Source organism: Pezoporus occidentalis, unplaced genomic scaffold, assembly GCF_034315485.1.
Source record: "Pezoporus occidentalis ecotype Australia unplaced genomic scaffold, CSIRO_AGI_Poc_V1 ctg39, whole genome shotgun sequence".
NCBI classification, from domain to species: Eukaryota; Metazoa; Chordata; class Aves; order Psittaciformes; family Psittacidae; genus Pezoporus; species Pezoporus occidentalis.
This window is the reverse complement of record NW_026915713.1, coordinates 4,978,907-4,988,893: the sequence shown is the minus strand read 5'-3', so window position 1 is coordinate 4,988,893 and position 9,987 is coordinate 4,978,907.

Below are 9,987 nucleotides of genomic sequence, written 5' to 3'. Positions count from 1 at the left end.
GAAAGGATCTGGTTCGAGACGATCTTAAAAACCTGAATGTGCACAAGTCCATGAGACCTGATGAAATCCACCTGCGGGTCCTGAAGCAGCTGGCAAACGATGTTGCTAAGCCATTGTCCATCATATTTGAAAGGTCACAGCAGTCAGGTGAAGTTCCCAATGACTGGAAAAAGGGAAATATAACCCCCATTTTCAAGAAGGGGAAAATGGATGACCCGGGGAATTACAGAGCAGTCAGTCTCACCTCTGTGCCTGGCAAAATCTTGGAGCAGATTCTCCTGGAAGGCATGCTAAGGTACATGAAAAACAACAAGGTGCTTGGTGACAGCCAGCACAGCTTCACTAAGGGGAAATCCTGCCTGACCCATTTGGTGGCCTTCTATGATGGGGCTACAGAACTGATGGACAGGGGTAGAGCAGTTGATGTCATCTACCTGGACTTGTGCAAAGAGTTCAACACTGTCCCACACGACATCTTGTCTCTAAATTGCAGAGACATCAATCTGATTGATGGACCACTCGGTGGATAAAGAACTGGCTCTATGGCCGCATGCAAAGAGTTGTGATCAATGGCTCAATGTCCAGCTGGAGACCAGTAACGAGTGGTGTCCCTCAGGGATCGGTGTTGGGACTGGTCTTATTCAACACCTTTGTCGCTGACATGGACAGTGGGATTGAGTGCGCCCTCAGCAAGTTTGCTGATGACACCAAGCTGTGTGGTTTGGGTGATATGCTGGAGGGAAGGAATGCCATCCAGAAGGACCTTGACACACTTGTGAGGTGGGCTGATGCCAACCTTATGAAGCTTAACCCTGACAAGTACAAGGTCCTACACCTGGGTCGGAGCAATCCCAGGCACAGCTACAGGTCGGGCAAAGAAGAGATTCAGAGCAGCACTGTGGAGAAGGACTTGGGGGTGCTGGTTGATAAGAAAATGAACATGAGCAGGCAGTGTGCACTTGCAGCCCAGAAAGCCAACTGTATCCTGGGCTGCATCAAAAGGAGTGTGACCAGTAGGTCGAAGGAGGTGATCCTGCCCCTCTACTCTGCTCTTGTGAGACCTCACCTGGAGTACTGTGTGCAGTTCTGGTGTCCTCAACATAAAAAGGACAGGGAACTCTTGGAACAAGTCCAGAGAAGGGCCACGAGGATGATCAGGGGACTGGAACACCTCCCGTATGAAGACAGGCTGAGGAAGTTGGGGCTGTTCAGCCTGAAGAAGAGAAAGCTGCCTGGAGACCTCATAGCAGCCTTCCAGTATCTGAAGGGGGCCTATAGGGATGCTGGGGAAGGACTCTTCATTAGGGACTATAGTGACAGGACAAGGGGTAATGGGTTAAAACTTAAAGAGGGGAAGTTTAGATTAGATATAAGGAGGAAATTCTTTCCTGTTAGGGTGGTGAGGCACTGGAATGGGTTACCCAGGGAGGTTGTGAATGCTCCATCCCTGGCAGTGTTCAAGACCAGGTTGGACGAAGCCTTGGGTGAGGTGGTGTAGTGTGAGGTGTCCCTGCCCATGGCAGGAGGGTTGGAACTAGGTGATCATAAGGTCCTTTCCAACCCTAACTATTCTATGATTCTATGACTCTATTCTATTAAATGGACATTTATGTTTTAGTAGTTGTAGCTCATTGCAATGTTAAACCCTCTAGCCTGGTTCAAAGGGACCAGGGCTGGAGACTGTACATTTACAGGTTTTTAGTCCATGATTTGAGTTGCATGTCATAGGTTCCTATAGCAGGATCCGCATGAAACAGTGGAGTACAAGCCTTCCAAGAAACAGTGCATGTGCAGCAGTGACCACACCTGAGCTGGCTTTGTGACAAATAACTACATGCAATACACCACTTCTCCTGTCCTGAGTGATTACTGTTACAGGTGGAGCCCAAAGTCATGGACTAAATTAACTCCGTGGACATTTTAAAGACGTTTTACAGGGGTGGTCCATAACCTAAGGGAATGATATCTGTGTATTGTATCAAAGGATGGGAAGGGGAGTGGTAGTTAATAAGGATGCACTGACTAATATGGGACCTGACTGTAGTTTGGAATAAGGGGTGGAGAATGCACTGGGTTTGGTTGGGGTAGAGTTAATTTTCCTTATAGTAGCTAGTATGTGGCTATGGTTTGGATTTGTGCCGGAGACAGTGTTGATAACACAGGGATGCTTTTGGTATTGATGAGCAGGGCTTACACAGATTTGAGGCCTTTTCTGCCTCTCACTCCACCCCACCAGCAAACAGGCTGTGGTGGGTAAGAAGCTGGGAAGGGACACAGCTGGGACAGCTGATCCCAACTGACCACAGGATATCCCATACCATATGGCATCATGCTCAGTGTATAAAGTTGGAGGAAGAAGGAAGGGAGGCATGTTTGGAGTGATGGGATTTTTCTTCCCAAGTAACCATTACACATGATGGAGCTCTGCTTTCCTGGAGATGGCTGAGCACCTGCCTGCCCATGGGAAGTGGTGAATGAATTCCTTGTTTTGCTTTGATTCCATGCATGGCAATATTCAGTTGGCGTTCCAAACAGACCGATTTCTATGTTATGCATTAGGCCAAGGAATACCACCAGGATAAAATGCAAATAACTTTTAGAGTCACACATTGTTATACTCCTTTTAACATCTGGATTAACAGTCAGATGACAAAACCCCCACATCTAACAGCTGTAAATGTCATACTTACTGCTTCATGAATCATCTGAGTGTGAGGACCTTCTCTGTAAACAATTTTACTAGCAGTATTATAATTAAAATAATATCATTTGGGAATTCTTGTTCTGCACTGATAAAGATTTGGTCTGAAAAGATCTGTGAAACAAACTTACCAGAGATGATTTAGCAGGGCAGTGATAAAAGCTGTGACAGGAATCAGGTCTGCTGGTCCCCTTCCTTGTTTGTTTCCTAGAGCACGTGAATGGAAAGATTTATTACCAAAGATGTTTGCTTGTAGAGCAATTACTGTCACTTCAAGAACTGGTGAATGAATGTTTACAGCTTCTTCTTTAATAATCTCTTTATAGTACTATACTCTTTATTTCCTTTTAGACCTCTACAGAAGAACTGATTATTTTTTTTTAAACTGACAAAATCCATGAATTACATATATTTTAATATAAACAGTAATAGATAGATAAATACTAATACTTCCAAATGTTCTGAAAAGATAAGCTGCAATACCATGCTTTAGTACCGATATAACACTCAGCAAGTACACACATTATTACAATGACAAACAGCGCTGACTCTTTTAGAAAATATACCAGCTGCTTAAAATGCACCATCTTTGTGCTACAGAAAATAGTTCAATCTGCATGACACAAATGAAAAAGAAAATTACCTCCAGAGGATCTGGTAGCAATTGACCAGTTCTGGAGTAACTTAACCTAAGGTTTGTACACAGAAGCTTGGTTGCAAGCCTGAACAGAAAAACAGAGAGGAAGAGACAGAGGAAGAGAAATGAAGAAAGAAAGGAGGCATATATCAGATAAAAGTGGTTGCCATAACCCATGTCTTTGAAGGTAGGAAACACTGGAGCCAGACAAGAAAACAACCAAAAAGAAACCAGAAGCCAAATGCTGTGCTTATAAAACAGGCAGAAATATCAGTTTGGAGCTTGTATTTCTGGGTGTTGCATCTGCCAGGCTCTACTCAGGAGGTGCCCATGACTCCACTGCAGAGCATGGGTCAGCAGAGGCACAGCAGCAGAGCTGGCAGGATTACTTGTGATGTCAGGCCCAGCAACAATTCTGAAACAGCTTCCTTTGTACTTACTCTTGCAGCTCAGGGTCTTGTGTTTCATTTCCACTTAAATATTAAGTGAAGGATTTCACTGAAACTACTGAAACTACTTTCAGGCATGAGGGTAGCAGGATTTACCGTGAACAGTCTGGAAAGACTAAAACGACATTTGTTTTGTTTAATTTAAAAAGCTGTTAGTATTCTCAGTTCCAAGAAAACTAAAGTGATGGCAAGAAATGTGATTGTGCAGATTGCCTGAGCTGGTGTTAATTACTTTTTAATCACTGAAAGTTAAATTAGGCTTGAAATATACATTATTTATTTCTTGTCTGGGGTGTCCAAAGGCAGTGTAACAAGCTAACAGATATTGAATTACAATTACAAGAATACATAATTATATCAATTTTAGAGACTCTATGAAGGACATGATGGCTGTTCAATACAGAATGTGTCCAAGTTACAGCACAGTTTATTTAACCAAAACAGTAAAATAGAAAATGGTGTAAAATATTATCCTTTTATCCTAACTTATTTTGTTTATTGCTTTTTGTTTTTAACTACCCTGGAGGGGCTGTTTACATGTTTCCAAGCATTGCAAAGATTTATGCTTCTGCCACTTTTACAGTCTGATGGACTTTTGTGACAATCATTGGGAAAAGACATCGTTAAGTCTTTGGGTACTGATGACTAGGGCTTAAGAAGCTTCAGGTAGCACAGCTTGTGTGAAGGCATTCTGCTCCGTAGCACTTCCATGGTGATAGACCTTTCTGGAGTACATGGGTGCCTGGTATTTATAAAATGGATCCCATTTTTAGTAACATAATAGGTCTCTTTTTAACGGCATTAGATTTATTAACTTTTGAGGAACAACAACAGCAACCTGCATCTGCTTTCACAAATGTCAAAGTCAGTTTTAATGCCAGGTACAGAAAGTGGATTGGTCAGACCTAAGTATTTCTTAAAACTTTCATTATAGTAGTCAAACAAAGCTCAGAACAAAAGAGAGATTCAGAAGTACAGTTTTCAGTGTTGTATGTTCTTCAGAGACTGAGAAAATAGAAAGAGATTCTGTAACTGCTCCCAAGAACAATGCCCTCTGACATTGCCTTTCATTCAGCCTAAAAAAAGTCAACCCTACACTGTCCTACAACATACAAACATTCCCTGCCATATGCTTTTCTTGAAGTTCCTCTGTCCTATCATAGTTTGAGTTATAATAGAAAAACATTAGTTATCCACTAAGGAGTTAAACCTTCACAGGTTAGGAAGGTATTCTGATAAAGTATGGATGTTTACTAGAGCTTTATTCACATTGCTAGGGCCATCTGAAGTGCTCAAATGAGTCTGCTCCTTTAAAATGGAAGTTTGGCTTTACTCTGTCCCCTGCTTTGCATCTTATTTTTAATGGTGCTATTTTCTGGTTAAAATGAAATAGTTTGACCTATTCTTTGCCAAAAAAAAAATAAAATGGAATCGCCCTTAAAAATCCTGCTATGGGGTATGTAACTGCTATTTCATTTTTTATTCAAGCCTGAAAGCCTAGAGTTTCAAGAATTTTCTTGAAACTTCAGGTTGGGATGGACTCATTTCTCCTCTTCACCAGAAACCTGAAGAAAAATCTTCAGTGAGCTGGGCAGTTTGTGGAATGGGACCTGACCTGCAATGGCTAAGAAATGTCCATCATCTTTTGGAGCACCGAAATGTCCATCATCTTTCTGAGCACCAAAATGTCAGAGCCACTGTGAGATGAACTAAAGCACTACCTACTCTGACAAATCCTTCTACAGTCACTGCAAAGCCCAGCAGAGCCCAGATCAATATCTAGGAATTCTGCAAGTTTTATGGTCAATATTGATCTAACAATTTAACAATTTAAAATATAAAGACTTCTGAATGCCTCATTAGAGGGTACAAGTGAATTCTCACAATAGATAAATAGGAAACGCTGCTATATAGGGGATACAATATCGAAATAACTCCAGCGTTAAACTGCATCTGAAAAGAAAAAAAAACACAACTAACTGCAAAGAGACACAAAGTGAAAAAAAAACCAAAATAAACCAGTATTGTACCTTTTTTTTTTTTTTTAGAAGTTTCTAACTGCTGACCTTGAACCTCACTGAAGATGAGTGAAAGACAAGAAAGGAAACTTTGTTTAAACAAATATAAGCCTGATTTGCAGTCCATTTGTTGACAGCACCGTAACACTGTCTGGCAAACAGCTACCAATCTGGGCAAGAAATCTGTTCAATTAAAGTGGAAAGATGGCTACAGATGGAAGTGGCTGCGTGGAGGAGCCCAGCCAGTCAGTGACAGCATTGCTTTCCTCAGGAGCTCCAAAGTTGGAAACAAATCGATGAGGCCAAAATTTTATTTTGCTTCAAAGCATGTCAGGATTTCAGCCATCTGCGCCCCACTGTTCTCTCAAGAGACAGCAACCTTTGACATGCCAGCTTCTGCTAAAGAAGAGGAGTGGCTAATTGGATTCCAAATCCATTAATACTAATCTTTTCACTGAAGTGACAGCAAGCGTGATCTGTCATCTTTGCTTCCCCTGCTGCTTTACATGGCTGTGTAAAACTGGAGCACAGAGTTGGCTGCTGCAGCTCACACTTCACTGGAGTGATCTTCAAAAGGATCTGCACAACCTGAACTAATAAGCCGAGGGATGTAGAAATCTCTGGCCAAAATCAGCCTCATAGGGAAAGTTTACTTACAGGTAAGTCCACCCTCTGGTGCTTTGGAAGGAGTCACACATATTTACATGGGAGCTGAATTTGGAGTACAGTTTTAAAGTTCCTTTACAAGCGCTATTTAGTACAATCCATAGTAATGAAAAGCAGTTAATTTTTTTCCTGTATAGGGATAAGCAGGTTTTATAAATGAGGATGAGCAAGTTTTATAAATGAGTCTGTAAAAATACACTCTGTTCCTCAGATAAAAAAGATGAGAGTGATACAACGTGTATTGTAACTTTAATCCTTTAATGACTCAACCACATATTGACAATTACATCATGAAGCTGAACTTTTTTCTCCCCTTCAATTTAATGAGACAGAGCAACAAGGGTTACACTGAAAGCATTTCTGAGCACAGATTATTCAAGGCAAGTGCTGCAGGTAACCTGATCCCACAGAAATCACTCCTGCTCTTTGATTTTCTCCTGCAACTCATCAGCGAAGCACAGTTCACTGCTAGCTATAATCCTAAACGTAGGGAAAAAGTGTTGGAAAGGAGAAAAGATGCTATAATAGCGCAAGACCTACAGGCAAAATGCAGGAAACTGAGTAGGGTGTTTTAATAACCCATATATTTTGATTACAGAACTCACAGATAGGTCTCACTGAAACATGCATTTGCAACAAAACTTTCCAGCATTTGGTTATAATTCCTTACAGATATAAGAATGGATTTTTAAGAGGACATATCACTAACAACTGTCACATCTGGAGAGCTTACACTCTGCAAACACCTTTATGTAGATTGTTACTGCTCTGGCATACTTGAAACAAGTAAAAAAATGTGAACAAATGAAAGGGTTCATTTGAATATGAATAAAAGTCTTGGAAGTTTTGGAAGTCTTGGAAGGCAGACGCAGGGACTGTGAGAATGAAGACCTCGGGCCCACTCTAGGAGAGGATCAGGTTCGACACGATCTTAAAAACCTGAATGTGCACAAGTCCATGAGACCTGATGAAATCCATCTGCGGGTCCTGAATGAGCTGGCAAATGAAGTTGCTAAGCCACTGGCCATCATATTTGAGAAATCATGGCAGTCAGGTGAAGTTCCTGATGACTGGAAAAAGGGAAATATAACCCCCATTTTCAAGAAGGGGAAAATGGATGACCCGGGGAATTACAGAGCAGTCAGTCTCACCTCTGTGCCTGGCAAAATCTTGGAGCAGATTCTCCTGGAAGGCATGCTAAGGTACATGAAAAACAACAAGGTGCTTGGTGACAGCCAGCACAGCTTCACTAAGGGGAAATCCTGCCTGACCAATTTGGTGGCCTTCTATGATGGGGCTACAGAACTGATGGACAGGGGTAGAGCAGTTGATGTCATCTACCTGGACTTGTGCAAAGCGTTTGACACTGTCCCACACGGCATCCTTGTCTCTAAATTGGAGAGACATCAATTTGATGGATGGACCACTCGGTGGATAAAGAACTGGCTGGATGGCCATGCACAAAGAGCTGTGGTCAATGGCTCAATGTCTGGCTGGAGACCAGTAACGAGTGGTGTCCCTCAGGGATCAGTGTTGGGACTGGTCTTGTTTAACATCTTTGTCAGTGACATGGACAGTGGGATTGAGTGCGCCCTCAGCAAGTTTGCCGATGACACCAAGCTGTGTGGAGGGAAGGAATGCCATCCAGAGGGACCTTGACACACTTGTGAGGTGGGCTGATGCCAACCATATGAAGCTTAACCCTGACAAGTACAAGGTCCTACACCTGGGTCGGAAGAGATTCAGAGCAGCACTGTGGAGAAGGACTTGGGGGTGCTGGTCGATGAGAAAATGAACATGAGCTGTCTTCAGTGTGCACTTGCAGCCCAGAAAGCCAACCGTATCCTGGGCTGCATCAAAAAGAGTGTGATCAGCAGGTCGAAGGAGGTGATCCTGCCCCTCTACTCTGCTCTTGTGAGACCTCACCTGGAGTATTGTGCGCAGTTCTGGTGTTCTCAACATAAAAAGGACGTGGAACTGTTGGAACAAGCCCAGAGAAGGGCCACGAGGATGATCAGGGGACTGGAGCACCTCCTGTATGAAGACAGGCTGAGAAAGTTGGGGCTGTTCAGCCTGGAGAAGAGAAAGCTGCGTGGAGACCTCATAGCAGCCTTCCAGTATCTGAAGGGGGCCTATAGGGATGCTGGGGAAGGACTCTTCATTAAGGACTGTAGTGACAGGACAAGGGGTAATGGATTAAAACTTAAAGAGGGTAAGTTTAGGTTGGATATAAGGAGGAAATTCTTTCCTGTTAGGGTGGTGAGGCACTGGAATAGGTTGCCCAGGGAGGTTGTGAATGCTTCATCCCTGGCAGTGTTCAAGACCAGGTTGGACGAAGCCTTGGGTGAGGTGGTGTAGTGTGAGGTGTCCCTGCCCATGTCAGGGGGGTTGGAACTTGATGATCTTAAGGTCCTTTCCAACCCTAACTATTCTATGATTCTAAAAGAGAAAGAAAGGAGAAGAGGGAGGTATAGCCACCACAGAAACCATACACCAATGATACAAATTCATGTCACTGTTCAGATCCATTGGAACATGGATAGATGAGCCTGTATGTAACATGTCAGCAGCCACCCACATTCTGTCTCCATTGAGGTTTCTGCTGTGACTATGCCCCGAGTTGTATCAGGTGGCATCAACTATGAGGAAATACCTAACAATGACAAGAATTGAGGTTACTCAGACAAACCTTCAATGAGGACAGCATGAAGGCCAACTGGGTAGAACCAGGCTACAGGAAAAAGCTTTGTTTCTTGTTCATTATTGGACAGCATAGCCCAGCACGTATTTAAACTTTGCTACATGCCTGGGGTATTCAGTTACTAAAAAGAGCTTGATTGCTTCTTGCATTTGGCTCTTAATTCCATCAGTCTCAGTTACAATTTCCCTGGCTGAGCAATCCTAATGACTTCAAAGGCAGTTAAGTGGAAGATAAATTTCAGTTAGTAGGTAAAAACCTTAAGGTAAGCTGTGGTAGGGCATACCTTTTTTCAGTCTGGACTACTCATACAAATTACTATATAGATCTGTTCAGTGTACAATGAAGATGAAAGAACCCACACACAGACAATTTCTAGCCACCACCTACCAAGAAACAATTATCTTCCACACCTTCCCAAGGTGTTAGCATAGAGCTGAACTGGGGGAAAGAAACGTGAAAATGTATCCTTCCATAATGTGTTGCTGTCATTTCTAACTGGGCTGGTAAGTTCTAGTATGGGTTTCTAGCTCTAAATATATGAGAAGGTAGCAAAATGAACACAAGTTATTATACATAATGGGTACAGTTTCATGTGATTATCACTGAAAGAATTGTTAGATGGGATGATTGGGATGTTACAAAAGTCAGTTTATTTCTCTTGTTGCATTGTACAAAGGGGCAGCATGTGAAAAAGAAAACAGATGCATTCAGAAATGATAAAATAATTTGAGAAGCTAAGCAACTGAACAATATTTAGTTGCTAAAGCAGACAAGGATTGATTTTTGTATCTGTCTTGTAGATGCTTGATTCCAAT